Raw genomic sequence first — 15,395 nt, forward strand, 5'->3', positions numbered from 1 at the left:
CAGTTAAAAGACTATAAATTTCCAAAGGTAAGGACCCCATCTATCTTTTGCATGCCTCTGTCCCTGATACTTAACTCCTTCATACCAGGTAGGAATTCAATAAATATTTGTGAAATAAAAGAATAAATTCATATTTTGACAGAAAAGACAGATATACAAACTATAATAAAATGGGCGATCATTCATTCAATAAATATTGTTTGAATGTTTCCTAAGTGCTAAGTACTATGTCAAACATACAGGATACAGTCCTTCTCTTAATGAACTTTACAGTTAAAAATTCATCCATGTAAGTATTAGAGATGTTTTAAGTGATGTGAAGAAGCTCAGGGTTTAGAGAGCACAAAGCTCATGTGAAAGCCCTGCAGGCCAATAAGGTTCAAATTGCTTCTGAAAAACCAAAAGATTGATGTGATTGAAATATTTTGAGTAAGGGGAAAGAGTAGAGTGGGAAGAAATGAGGCCAGTAAATAAAGCAAATATTGGATTCTCAGAGCTCGGGGGCAAGCTAAGGAGTCGGGGCTTATCTCAAGGACAATGAGATTTTCTATGAATTTAAGCAGAAGAAAAATATAGTGAATTTTAATTTTTAGAAAATAACTCTGCTTTGAAGATAAAGAATGGAAGGAGATCAAGAGTGGACAGTATTAGGATGCTATTTCAGTACTACAGATCTGAGATGATGTATACTTGAACAAGAAAGGTGATTTTGGAGGCAGAAAAAGGTGGATGGATCCAAAATACATGTTGACTGCAGAATCAATAGGTTCTGATCATTGGACTAAGGATGGGATGGTGATGACAGTACAGGTGATTGTCAAGCATAATTTTTTATGTTTCTTGCCTGAGCTAACTCATAAATGTTGGTATTATTTTCTGAAAATATGGGAGGAGAACCATGCATTTTAGAAGGACATTATTAGTTATGTTTTGGATACTATCATCTTGAGATACATGTGAGAGATCCAAATGGAAATGTCGAATAGTTTAACAGATGATACATATTGTGTGACTGCCTGGCCCAACATCTGATAATGAGGAGGTGTGCACGTGATCCAATCTAAATCAATCATAATGCCTTGACTCCCAGGTCACATGACTGATTCATGGAAAAGCCCTGGGAGCCTCATCAGACCAAATTCCTTCTCTTAATCTGAGTGGGCAGAAGAAAGAGTTTTACACTCTGGTTGTAGAGCTGAGAGGCTCCGTTCAGAGCTGTTGATGAATATGGCTCATCATATTCATGATATGGGAATCGTGTTGACTTAAAAGAATGAAGATAATATGCAACCAGAGAAGAGGAGAGAGGATCCTGAGGATACTGGAGTCCTCATGCTTCCACCCCTTTAGTTACATGAAGTAAAGGTCTCATATCTATCATATCTGTTTATTAACCAGTCTCCCTGTCTTGTCTCTGTCCCTGCCTCTTTTTCTCTGTTTTTCTTTCTCTGTATGTTGTTTTTTTTTTAATCTTAGCTAGTTTTTGGTGAAATTTTATCACTTGTAAATCATGACAATGCTAGTAATGTAAGTAGGCAATTGGATTTACAATCTAGAACCCAGTGAAAGAGATCTTACTTCTAGATTGTTGAGGGTTGTTGTTGATATAGATATAGAAATTGAAGACAAGGAGTGGGCAAATTTACCGAGGAAGATAGCAAAGTAGAAGAGTACTAGGGTCTCAGCTCTGAGGAACTCTGACACAAGAGATCCAGGAGAAGAGGGTAAACTCCCAAGGAAGTTGAGAGAAATGCCTTATTAGAGGAAAACCAGTAGTGTAGTGTCTCAGAAGCCAAGGGCATTTCAAAGATAAGGTAGTCAGCTGTGTAGATTGTTGAAGAGAGGACAAGTATGATAAAAACTGGAAAGCAGCCATGAGCAACACAAAAGTTATTGGTGCGTTTACCACAAATAACCTCCGTGAAGAGGAGAGAGGTGTCAGGTGCCAGTTGCAGTGATTGAGGAGTAAATGGAGGTGAGGAAGTGAAGTTGGAGGATGTAAATCATTCTTTTGAGACTTATGGCTGGGAAGGGGAGGAAATAGAGGGTGTGGCCCTGGACAGGGAGATCAGAAAGGGACATTATTTATTTATTTTAAGATGAGAGAGACTAAAGCAAAATTATATTTAAAGATCTATTAGAACCCAGGAAAGGAAACATTAACTCTACCTGGGTGAGTAAAGTGATGGTTTTGAGCTGGGTCTTGAGTAGCGAGTCAAACTTTTCCAAAGGAAGAAGACATTGCATACAAAAGGAAGATTGCAAGCAAACACACAATGGTGCATTTGGAGAATGGTCTGTAGCTCGGGGCTTGGCAAATGCTAACCCTGGATTCTGTTAGGCAGAAGGGAAAATCCACCCAAGACCTTTCTCTACCTTTTGTCTTTGCTCTCAATCTCATCTTTATTTATTTATTTTAAAGATTATTCATTTATTTGACACAGAGTGAGAGAGCACAAGCAGGGGGAGTGGCAGGCAGAGAGAGAGGGAGAAGCAGCCTCTCTGCTGAGCAGGGAGACTGATGCAGGGCTCGATCCCAGGACTTTGGAATCATGACCTGAGCCGAAGGCAGACGCTTAACCGACTGAGCCACCCAGGTGCCCCTCATCTTTAAAATAATAGGTTAGGCCAGATTATCTCTCAAGTCTATTCCAATATTAAAATCCATAGCTGATGAGGATCACTTTTCTCTACTCACCCAGGTAGAGTTAATATTTCCTTTCCTGTGTTCTAACATCTTCAATGTTTTGTTGGATTGAAAATAATATTTCCCCATGAATATTGCACCACAGCTGTTTCCTATAATTATCTTGTGTGGTGAGGAGCTTCCAGGAGGTTAGAGGCTCAGCTAAAGTGACCCACTTAGAAAAAAATAATTATGAAATATCCTTGCAGTCTACTGTTTTACCTTAAAAGTTCATGTGCAGCCTAGTCCTTAATATATTGGACATGGTTTATTATTATTAAAATGTTTAATCATTTTTCATTGATACCCAAATCAGATAGGTCAGCTTCATCCTTTAGATTTAAAAATTTGCAGGTAGTTACTTCCATAAACTTGGACCAAAGGTGAGAGTCCTTGGCTGGCTCCCACTGCCTGGTTCAGCTTCACTTGCCCATTCACTCCCAGCTTCCTAGAGGCAGGGAGTCTGAACACCAGCTGTCTATGCAAGTGAAGTATGGTGGGACCTGGAGCGGAGAGGAAGAGCTCATTAAGAGTAGTTTAGCTGAGTTAATTGATCTTTATAAATGTCCTGGGCCAGCGGGACTCAAGTAATAGCATTAGGAGCCTTAGCATATTACCTACTCACATATCATATTATTCACATCCACTTGGCCTTAGGAATTTTCTTTATAAAAGAGTACAAAATATGAAAGTCACATGAAATTGCTGAAAGGGGGAAAAAAAAAACACACGTTAATTGGATTCTTGGCAAACAACTGCAAAAATGTCCCAGAACTGACAAAATGAGTTATTTTTAGACAACTGTGCCCTAAAATATGTTGGTGCCTCTATGACTGAGTTCATCACACATGCTACAAAGTCCTTTGGCCTGATCTTAAAAAAAACAAAACAAAAAAAAAACCCTTCATTTTTCCTTTTTATTACATAATAAAATAAAATGAGCAGTCTCCCAGTGTCGTCTCTTGGCTGCATTCCTCAATTGAACGTTCTTTTTTTCTGCTTCTACCTTCATGTTTGCCTTCTTTTGTAAAAGCCTTTTTTATTCACATGCCCCGCTTTTATAACCTAAGGATGTGAAGAGAAATTTAAGTTCTTTCCACCATTCATTTAGGATTTTAGTTGTCCCTATTTAGCCCATGAGCTCACCCTGATGATTCATCAGATTTCCTATACTATAACCCTCTGCTCATTCTCCAACGACAAAGTTGAGGATGAAAACTTTCTATGGCATTGTAGGGAAGGCCCGGCTCTGGTAGTTACAGAGATCTGACTTGGTGATAAGAGACCTGCCAGTGATTAGAAGACCTCACCTAGTTGGTCTTAAAATGGAATCAGCCCAGATGGTGCCAATGGGAATTAAGGCACTGCATGGTCCCAGAGCAAACACAATACCTGTCGTTTGGATGCCCTTAATCTCAGAGGCAAATGAGGGAAATAAGGCTTTCTGAGGCCTCGCCACACATTCCCCAGGGATTATAGTCCCAAATACTCATGATTCAAAGTGACTGGTTATCAGATACTAGAAACATCTTCTAAATCATTAAAGGATTTAAGGGTCTTCTTAAGGGTTCCATGTTACTGGAATTAATGAGTTTTAAAGTCATTTTTATACATTTCTGAATCTGTATCTACAGAGGTTTTCAATAAAGCAGACCATATATATATATCACTGGAAGGAAAAGCAAATTTACTTCTAGAAAGCACAACCTGTGTTTAGATATATTTCCTTAGTGTGTCCTATTTATTTGACTTACAGAACCTCTCTCCATATATCCTGGACAAATTTCAGGAACTCTATGTAAACGGACATACTTATAGGGCTTACTTCTTTCTTTCTCACAGCCTAGAACTTGACATAAGAGTTCAAGGGGATTCTTGATATATGCACTGCTTTTAAGGTGCCCGGAAAATCCAGAGCCCCTCTGTACTCGTGAGATCTTGCACCGTAAATTATTTCCCAAAAAACTGTCTGATGACAAGAAATGACCAATTCCTCGATTCTCCGGTAAAATGCACATAGTCTGATGGAAACTTTCTTTACAGTGTTATCTTTCCTTTTGACCTTCATGGGAATGAAGATTCTGAAAGATGGTGGTGCAGAGCGGAGATGAGAGCTCAGTGTACTGGGTTGCTATGGGTGATGACGAGGAAAGATTCTCTGAAAGTGAAAATGAGTAAGTCCCAACTTTGCTTAATTTCAGAGTTGTGTGTGGGATGGCCTCTCCCTCAGGATGAAACTAGGGCAGTTTCTTCAAAGAGGAGGAACTTCCAAAGTTTGAGTATGTTTTCTGTAGCTAGGAATGGAATCTAGGGTGTCACAGAATCCAAGACCAGCTTGCATTTCTGGAAGCCCCCCCTTGTGGGTGTGCACCAATGGAAGTCAATGTGGGCAAGCCAACGTGGCTTCCGTTCAGAGGTCTTAGACAGTTGTATCTCTTACAAATGCTCATGGCTAACCTGCTTGCTGCTGGTTACAGATTTGACTTTTGAGCCTGGTGATGCAAACACTTGCACACAGAGTTTTATTTTCTTGTGATGTCTTTGTAGTCCTGTGCTGTCAGGGTAAGAATTGCTTTATACAATGAGTTGGAAAGTGCATTCTCATCTTTCACTTTTTGGAGAAGTTTCTGAAGGACAGCTATTTCTCCTTTAAACATCTGATAGAACCCATTGGACCCGGGATTTTTCTCATGGGAGTTTTTTGAGGACTGTATGTGCAGAGAAGAAGAGAGTAGTTTGGCAGTTGCCTGATGACCACAAGGTAGTGACTGATTGCCATGTGGCAGCAAGGGGGCAGAGGACTTCTTTTTAGGATGATGAAAGTATTCTAAAATTAGGTTGTGGTGATGGTTGCACAACTGTGTGAATATAGTAAAAACATTGAGGGATCTCTGGGTGGCGCAGTGGTTTAGCGCCTGCCTTTGGCCCAGGGCGCGATCCTGGAGACCCAGGATCGAATCCCACGTCGGCCTCCCAGTGCATGGAGCCTGCTTCTCCCTCTGCCTGTGTCTCTGCCTCTCTCTCTCTCTCTCTCTCTCTCTGTGACTATCATAAATAAATAAAAAATTAAAAAAACTTGAATTGTTCACTGCAAGCGACTGAGCCATACGGTATGTAAATTTTAGTAGAGTTGTTTAAAAGGCAGATTTTGATTCTATTCATCATCTCAACTGTTTCTCTTTTCTATATACTTTGGATTTCTGCTTTCTTTCCTTATTTTTAATTCCTTTGGGTCTGCTCTTCTTTTTCTAGCTTATTAAGTTGCCTCCATCTGGCTCCTTGGGGCTTGCTGACCAAGTAAGTCTTAGGGTGAAGGTTTGGAGCTCACATACCTTAAGGATTGTGGCTTCAAGCATTAAGGTTCATGGCCAATCTGATCCTAGGACCAGCAGTTAATGTCGTTCAGACCTGGCGATGAGGCTGTTCTTATGTCCTACCAGCACATACGAGGAAGCAACATTGCCAGGCAACAATTAGCAGAGCTCTTCTCAGCAACCCCACACCTCCACTTTTTAAAAAAAATTCAGAAGGAGGTCCACCGGGTCTCCAGCTCGATTCCTATTGCCATTTTCTATAAAGTAATTTTAGTTACCATTACCTCAGATCATCCAAACTGCCAGATGTCATGGCCTGCTTCCTGCCCCAGAAGCAAGTCCAGATCTCTGTGCTGTGTGCTACCAGTTGCCTTGTTTTTCTGGACCATGTACCTGATCCACATAGATGTTTATCATGGTTTGAACCGCTTATATTGTTTTACTTATTTATTTATACTTTGCCTGTCATTGTTCTCATTTGAAGTAGGGGGTGGGCATACAAGGCATGTACTTACTGAACTAATCTTGATGCCTCCTTAGGGTGATTATTTTTAAATACAATCTCCAAATTGCTTTCTTTTTTAAAGGTTTTATTTATTCATTTCTGAGAGACACAGAGAGAGGCAGAGACATAGGCAGAGGGAGATGCAGGCTCCATGCCATGTGGGACTCGATCTCGGAACTCCAGGATCATGCCCTGAGCCAAAGGCAGATGCTCAACCACTGAGCCACCCAGAGATCCCTCCAAATTGCTTTAAAACTAACTTCAGCCCAACTGAAATGAACCCTTTCTTTTAGAGCAGTGTTGTCCAATAGCAATAAAATGCAAGTCGCATATATGCTTTAAAATTTTCTAGTAGTTACACTAAAAATACAAAAAGAAACAAAAATACGAAAAGAAAGTTAATTCTCGTATGTTTTATTTAACCCCGTTCAGATCTTCCTCAACTTATGATGGGCTTATATCTTGATAAGACATTTAAGTTGAAAATATCACGAGTTGAAAATTCATTTAATGCAACTAACCTACAGAACATTGTAACTCAGACGTCCTCAGAACACTTGTATTAACCTACAGTTAGAAGAAGTCCTCTAACACAAAGCCTAATTTATTGATTTATTTTTTTAAAAAGATTTTATTTATTTGACAGAGAGAGAGCACAAGTAGGCAGAGCGGCAGGCAGAGGGGGAGGGAGAAACAGGGTCCCCCCTGAGCAAGGACCCCCAATGAGGGGCTCTATCCCAGGACCTCAGGATCATGATCCAAGCAGAAGGCAGATGCTCAACTGTCTGAGGTCCCCAGGTGCCCCTGCAAAGCCTAATTTATTAAAAAGTGGCTCTCTCATGTAATTTACTGAGTACTGTCCTGAAAGTGAAAAACAGCAGGGTTTTATGGGGACTGAATGGTAGTCAGTTTATCAGTTGTTTACTCTCCTGGTTGGGTGACTGACTGGGAGCCGTGGCAGCTGCCCATGATAGACTATTTCACTGCAAATGGCTAGCATAGGAAAGGATCAAAATTGAAAATTCAAAGCACAGTTTCTATTGAACGTGTACCACTTTCACCCCATTGTAAAATCGAAAATTGTAAGTTGAACCTTCATAGTTCAGGGGCCATCTGTATATCGAGCATACTATCATTTCAAAATGAAATCAATATAAAAGTCATAAGATGTTTTTATTCTTTTTTCATACTAAGTCTTTGAAATCTGGTGTGTATTTTGTACTCACAGTGCACCTCAATTCAGGGTAGCCACGTTTCAAATGCTTGATAGTCATGTGTGGCTAAGTGGCTTCCATATTGGACGGTACAGATTTATAGCATGTATTAAACGATAGTAAATTTAATCAGCACCACGTACCACTTTGGATTTTCCACCCTTTTTGTTCCAAGAATTTCATTAAGTAATTAAAACACTCCCGCCAAAGCAAAATCTAGATGGCCTCAAAAGCTGTGTGTTCTTCTCTTCTATTTGTCATCACAATGCTAGTACACTTGGAGAACTCTTATTTTCTCTTTTTGAAGAGAAAGCAAGAAGGCTTATGTGTGCAAACATACAGTATAAACAAAGACTATTTATGCTATGAGTCTTGGAAAACTGGTTTCTGAAAAATCAAAGTTTTTGTTTTTCCGAGTGACATGAAATGACAATATATAAGGTTTGAAATAGTCATCACATTAATTACCTATCAGTTAATTAAGGAGTTAAACTCCATTTCCTGCTCAAAAAAGACATTTGAGGGTGCTGGAAAGGATTGGAAAAAAATCAGAAGTATAAGATATGATGGAGTTTCATGGGTTACACGGAGTTTTTTCGGTTGAGATTAATTTTCAATTCCCCCTTAGACAAAGGTATTTGGTTTTACTGAGTGTTGTAGCAATGGTTTTGATAGGCTGTTTACAGTCTGGCACCCCAAGTATCTCGGGCAGACAGACAGATCTGTTTAAATGCAAGAACTCCTTGTCCGCTGTGTAGGTATTAATGATACTTGCTACTTCCAGGGAAAATAATCCTCTCGAAGTATATTGTTACATTACTAAATCACTTGCTTCCTAAAGCATGGGACCACCATCTCTCAAGGTCTCTAAATAAATCACATGGCTTTATCAAACGCTTATTTATGCAGCTTAGAAACACTAATAGTTCATCAACCTCCTGATTTTATGGGCAATCTTCAGACATGTTAATCTCTCACATCTTTTAAAACCCCCCTCCTTCATGGGTAGGAATGTTCTCCGGGAATTCCCAATCATGTCATATTTAATGAAAACAGTACCAGTAATCACATTGGTACGTAGCCCCTTCCTCTTGGGAAATCTCCAAATGGCTTCCAGATTGGTTGGGGGTCAGTTTTCAAAAGCTCCCAGTAAGGAAAGAGGGGGAGGGGATTAGTTCCCTATCAAGGTTGCGGGAGGAAGTGTCACTCAGTTCACTTCCATTCAGACCCAATGTTCCAATAAAGCTGAAATGCACCTATTTGGCAGGGACCTCTCTCACGCTGGCCAGGGAACCATCATACTGTCATCACAGCTGGATATGACAGGTTCCAGGAGTTTAGAAATTGTTCTTGACATGGTGGGAAGCATTTTCATGTCCTCGCACCAGGAATACGTCATTTCCTATGTAAGTGGAGCCACCCCCCCCCTCCGCCCCAGCCCTTTCTCTCTGGTTACCACGGCTTCTTTTTCCCCATGGTGCTCATCACCACATAGCGTGTCCCGTATCTGTCACTTTTCTGTCTTTACCCACTAGCATGTAACCTCCGTGCCACGTATGCAAAAACCCCACCTTCTTCCAGAGGGTTCAGTGGAGTCAGAGAAGCCTCGGTTACCGTCCCAGTGCTGTGAGATCTTGAGAGAGCTGCTGGAGCTCTCTGGTTTTCAGGTTTTTCAGGGATGAAATGGAGCAATCCTATGTACCTTACAGGCTGGTTGAGGATTAGATGATGTCAAATGCTCAGCTAAGCATGGGGCTGGACGGGCAGTGAGCATTCGGGAAAGAGTGGCTATTTGAACAGAAAAAAAAAAAATCACTGTTCCAGGGTTTCCTTACCTGGAAGGTGGTTAGATCTCAGAATCTTAACTTCACCCATGGAGGCTTAAGCCTCAGGGCTAAGTTCTGTTCCTTCAAGGGTTGAGGACCAAGATTTGGGTGTGGTTACAGGTGCCAAGGGCCTCTAGGGCTGCAGGAACCTGCTGTAGGGCTTTCCAGCAAATCGAAACACAGTGCTCGGGGATCCCTTGTTCCATACACAGGAGCTGCAAGCCTGCTTCATATCCCAGCCCAGTGGAGACGGTGTCTGAGCAGGGGAGGGGGCTCATGATAGCCCACGGCCTGTGGCTTTCAACTAACAGAAGGGAAAAGTTTGATTTAGCCCCCTCTGGCTGGGTGTTACCAAGTTGTCTGCTGAAATGGGTTTTGCCCTTTTTTGTTCAAAGAGGGCTGGGGTGGGGGCACGTAGGTGGGGGTTTCATTTCTACACCCCTGATTGCCAGCTCCTTCCCAGCCCTGGTGTGGCAAGAGCAGAGTTAGAGTGACAACAGCTGACTCGCCCAGACCAACCCCTTACCTCCCGGAGAAGAAGAGATACCAGCATTCTTGCTTCTCTTCCAGAGACCCTCCTTGGAGGAAGCATATCTCTGAAAGCGAGTGAGTGTTAAGTGCATAATCTTATCTGCTTCTCAAGGCACCGAAAGGCTATTTTACCAATCATTTTAAATAAGTGGCACAGCAAAAATGCAGGATTACTCAGATGAGCATTCCTGACGCCTCCAGCAGTGGGTAGGAGCACTTCAAACGAGTTAATAATATACTCTAACAAACGACACGAAGGTATGAAAAGCCATTTTTAAGTTGTTTGCCCTTTCACACATCTGAGATACTGTTATCACTCAGACATTTCTTTTTCAGATTAAGAAAAGGAGGTAAAAAGATTTCCAAGGCAGAGCAAGCAGATAGATTTCTACTAAAGCACGTGTGTGTGCATGCGTGGGTCGGCTTGCACACATGTGTGCACACACCCGTGTACACTGCCTTTGCGCGGCTCTCTCATGTTCTAACGTCTCCTCCCTGGATCCCACAGGATCACTGACCCCATGAACTCTGCCCAGACCCTTCCCAGCTCCCACCACAGCTGACCCTCCGAGAGAGATGCTAGGGACGCCTCCCTCCCCTTCCCTACTCCCTGCTCCTACCCCACCTACCTGCAATCCTCCTGGCCAGTCATCTGGGCTCCAGTCCCGGCGCCTGGAGACTTCGTCCCTATAGATCTCACAGTGCTCCACGTTGTGCTGTCTCTAACCATCTGTGACATGTTGTGCTAACCCATTTTTATAATCAGAAGTTTCTTCTCGTACCTCAAAGAGTGGAATAAACCATCTCTTCACTCTACTGTCCCCACTGCTCCCACCCTAATGAGGTCAGCGCTGCAGTGTGTGGCTCTTACACAGAAGGGTCATAAATCCTCACACTCCCTCTTCTTCTTCTTCTTCTTCTTTTTTTAAAGATTTTATTTATTTATTCAAGACACACACACACACACACACACACACACACACACAGAGACAGAGAGATACAGAGGCAGAGACACAGGCAGAGGGAGAAGCAGGCTCCATTCAGGGAGCCCAATGTGGGACTCGATCCCGGGACTCCAGGATCACGCCCTGGGCCAAAGGCAGCGCTAAACCACTGAGCCACCCGGGCTGCCCACACCCCCTCTTCTTCTAATGGAAAGTCTGAGATACCCCCTAGGACGGCGATGTGGCCTAACACATAAAGCAGCATTGCAAAGCTTCTGTAGTTATTCATGATTAGACAGACCGATTCTTGGTTTATTTTCTTTTCTTTACTTTTCTTTTCTTTTCTTTTTTTTCTTTTCTTTTTTCTTTTCTTTTCTTTTCTTTTTTTTCTTTTCTTTTCTTTTCTTTTCCTTTTTGTAGATTTTTAATTTATTTATTCATGAGAGACACACAGAGAGAGGCAGAGACACAGGCAGAGGGAGAAATAGGCTCCATGCAGGGAGCCCGATGCAGGACTTGATCCCGGGACTCCAGGATCACAACCTGAGCCAAAGGCAGAAGCCCAACCACTGAGCCCCCCAGGTGCCCCTGATTCGTGGTTTCTTAAGCAGGGGCCAGGAGTCCATCTGAGGGGAACAGAGTAGGGGGGCTGGGGTAGCAGAGGGCGATGACACTTGACACCTTTCAGTACGTTGATGTCAGGCACAAATTCCATAAAATAAAATCATACTGCATTAGCATGGAATGGATTGCGCCGTATTCAGAAAACATGCTCATTCCTGGATACTGGAAAGGATCACATGACTTCAAAGAGTAATGGTTATTTTTAGAAGTGTGTGTGTGTATGTGCGTGTGTGCACGTGATACTTGCAATTGATTCCAGAGTTATCTGTGGGGTAATTGGCAATACCTCCTTCTGTGGCTCACGCTGCTTTAAAGCCCCTCCTGGATCCCAGGCAGTCAAAACACTCAGTGAGCACCCACTCTGTGCCAAGTTAGTGTTCCCTGTAATGAATGCGTCCCCCCCATCCAGGAGGTCACAGACTTCCAGGAGGCCAGAGAAGATGAAGGCAGAGGGGTGCACGGTGTGTGGTGCTGGGGGTGGAGGGCGGGTGGAGGGGGGGTGGACAGCTCCCGTTGAGATGAACGAGATGATTACAACATTGACGTGAAAGCTAATTATAGAAAAATTCATCTCTCCTGGAATATAAACAATTTCCTGTAAGTATTTTATTGAGAAATCTAATCTCACGAGGATTTTCTTTTGTCCCTTTCCTGACTAATTTGTTTCTCTGGTGTGCGTGTGTGTTTAACTGTCATTGGGATTATCATACACAGAGTCTGCTCTGGAGAAACTTGGTATAGCCTGAGTCCCATGTCCCTTTTGCTCTTCCCCAAACCCTTTCAGTGCCTGGACACCCCTGCACAGTCCCTCTACCCACGCACACACATGCACACACGCACACACATGCACGCACACACACGCACTCACACACCGTGAATACCTGAGCATGCCTTGTGCTGGGAGGTCCTAATATGCAATGGCCTGATTGACCAGGCGCCTTCCATCCCATAACATGACTATGGGAAGAAGGAACACGGGGAGGCTGTTTCTCTGACCTCAGACATTTTATGGCTAAAAGCAGCCTCCTGGGGCGGGTGGGGGGGGGGTGTCTGAGATCTGTTCTCATTCCCATTCATATCTTTTCATCAAAACTGGCTATGAACTTAATAATCCTTATGACTCACTTGCAAAAGTACATAGGAAGTCAGGTTTGTTTTTCAATTTCCTTTTTCTAAAGGTTAAAATTAAAGCAGGGAGGAGCAGAACATTACTCTCTGGGCCCAGCGGGGACACCCAGGCCCAGGCTGCTTGTCTGTGTGTTTTTCCCTCACCACAGCTCTCGGTGGTTTACCTACTCTATCCATGATTGCCTTTCTCAGCTACTTGGTGAAGTCAAATCCGGAGGTGATTCCAGGTGCCCTCCTCACGGAGCAGGCTTTTCTCCCACCCACCCCGCTGCCCCAGCCATTCCCCCTCCAGAAAATTTCTCTGTGTTTCCCCATTCCCTGGTTTGACTCACCTTTGTCTCCTTACCTACAAGAAGGAGCCTTTCTGTCCACCCTCTTCCAGCTGCATTGCATCCTACCCCTTCTTGAAAGCATTGCTGAAATTCCACGTCCTGTGTCCTGCCCTCATCACCTAAGCCAGGAATGCTCACTTCTCAGCTTGAGAAGGACTTACTGCCTTCCTTGCAGTGTTGATCTCATTGATTCATTTGACAAATATTTGTTGAACACCTAGAAGGCCCTAAATAAACAGTGCTCCCAGTGTGGGAGAAACAGAGACAGAGAACAAGCTTTGTGTCCTGTGGTTGGTGCCCGGCCTGCTTGTGGGTTCTTTACAGGGGAGACCTGGGTTGAACACTCATTGGATCCCCCAGAATACAGTAAGAATCCATTTGAATGTACTGAACTGATTAATGAATTCACTCATCTTTTCCCTCGATGCCATACAGAGTTTGCATCAACACTAAATAACCCCTCTAAACATCTGAGGCTGAATGGGGTAAGAAGAGGAATACATTCCATTCTTATTAAAAACATCAAGTGATTGTTTTCTGTATCAAATGCGGAATTCCGGTTTTATCAAACACGTCTCGGAGAAACACCCCAGCCTCCAAAGCAGACAGCAGTTGTAAACATCTCCTCTTCCTGCTGAGAAGCTGCGGAATTCCAGAGCCCTGACCTGCGAAATACCAGTTCTCTGCTCCCTCCCCATGGAACGGAAGCTAAGCCCTGAGGGAGGGCATTTGTGTGTTTAGACCCTCTGCGTGATGCCTAGTGCTGGACCAGGAGGGAGCTCAACCCACAAACCGCTAGCAAAGGGGATGGAAAAAGACAGGACCCAGCAGAGGGGAACACAATTGCTCACTAGCCCAGAATCTGGAACTTGGAAGCCAAATTATGGTTAGCCACATGGCTTTATTATTGACCTTCTTTGGCACGTAGTGCTTTATGGGTACACTGTATCTTCGCTTTTTCTGACCAGTCTCCAACTTCCCACCAACACTGCTTATACCAAAAGATGGCAAATGGCACGTATCCTGGCATTTTTCTATGGCTTAAGGCACAGTCAAGACTCTTGATGATGTAAAAGAAAAACAGATGACTGCGTCTATTTCCTGCCTGATTACTACTACTTTAAAGGAATGCCGAGGTTTTGTTTGTAAAAATACACTGATGATTATGTAACCAGTGAGACCTACATTTATTTCTACCTTATTTTGTTTAGTGCAGGCTCAATTAAACTTCACGGCCCTCATATAATCTTCTTTAATCTTTGTGGTTTATTGGACAATCTGGTGAACTTGTATCACATCCTGAGGTTGGGTGTGCATTTCAAGGCATCAGGGAATGATGAGTTCAGTTGTGAGGTGAAGGAGGCCATATGGGATAGGTTTTCCATCTTAAATTAGCATACATCAGAGGCCTGGTGGGTGGGGGGGAGTCCATGGCATCAGGTGACCAGAATGAGGGGCCATAGCAGTCTGTGACTCACGTGACAGCTGGGGAGGAAATGGAACACTTCTCCCAAATCCAACTGAGATTGTTAATGCCCAGACTGGGAAAGAGTGGTACCACCTTTCTGTAGCAACAAGCCGGGCAAACCAGGGATTTCTGGAGAAGCTTCTGTTTGCATGGCTAAATAATAAAAGGTGGTCTTGATAGGTCTACTCTTAAATTGTGCGATGGACCATTATCAGAGCTCTGCTAGCTGATCAGACATTTGACCCACTAAAATGTAGTCTTGGGGTTTATTTTGATCAGGTCCGTGGGCATAGGGGTGCGGGACAAAAGAATTTGTCAGTCAATTCTTCTGCAATATGCATTCATTTCTCCTCTTAACATCAGCAGAAGCTATTATTAGGGATTGAATGTGCTTCACCCCCATGTTGAAGCCCTATTTCCCAATGTGATGGTATTTGGATGTAGGGCCTTTAGGAGGTCACCCGATTTAGGTGGGGTCATGAGGGTGGGGCCCCCGAGATGGGATTAGTGCCCTTGTGAGAGGAAGAGCCCAGAGCTTGCCCTCTACCATATGAGGACACAGTGAGAAGGCAATCACCCATAAGCCAGAAAGAGAGCTCTCACCACACCGAATCTCCTAGAATGGTGATCTTGGACTTCTCAGCTTCCAGAATTATGAGAAATAAATGTCTATTGTTTAAGCTGTCCAATCTATGGTGTTTTGTGGTAGCAGCCCATGCTAAGACAAGCTCTTTGTATTCGTTGAATAGAAAACTGCTCATACTCAACTCTAAATGTACCAACCTCTCTTCTCCATATTTACTTAATATTTCCAGTATTTAAT

The 15,395-nt window shown here is 43.1% G+C and overlaps 1 long non-coding RNA gene across 1 annotated transcript in view; it reads left to right on the forward strand.

Annotated features, from left to right (window-relative positions):
* The window catches only part of LOC118349959 (uncharacterized), a 35,067-nt gene extending 20,717 nt beyond the window's left edge, over positions 1-14,350 (forward strand). The window contains exon 3 of the long non-coding RNA XR_004812370.2: positions 13,540-14,350. This is a non-coding gene — a long non-coding RNA (uncharacterized LOC118349959). The remainder of the gene's footprint in view (positions 1-13,539) is intronic.
* The last annotated feature ends 1,045 nt before the right edge of the window (positions 14,351-15,395 follow it).

The sequence above is a fragment of the Canis lupus genome, chromosome 35 (genome assembly GCF_003254725.2).
Source record: "Canis lupus dingo isolate Sandy chromosome 35, ASM325472v2, whole genome shotgun sequence".
NCBI classification, from domain to species: Eukaryota; Metazoa; Chordata; class Mammalia; order Carnivora; family Canidae; genus Canis; species Canis lupus.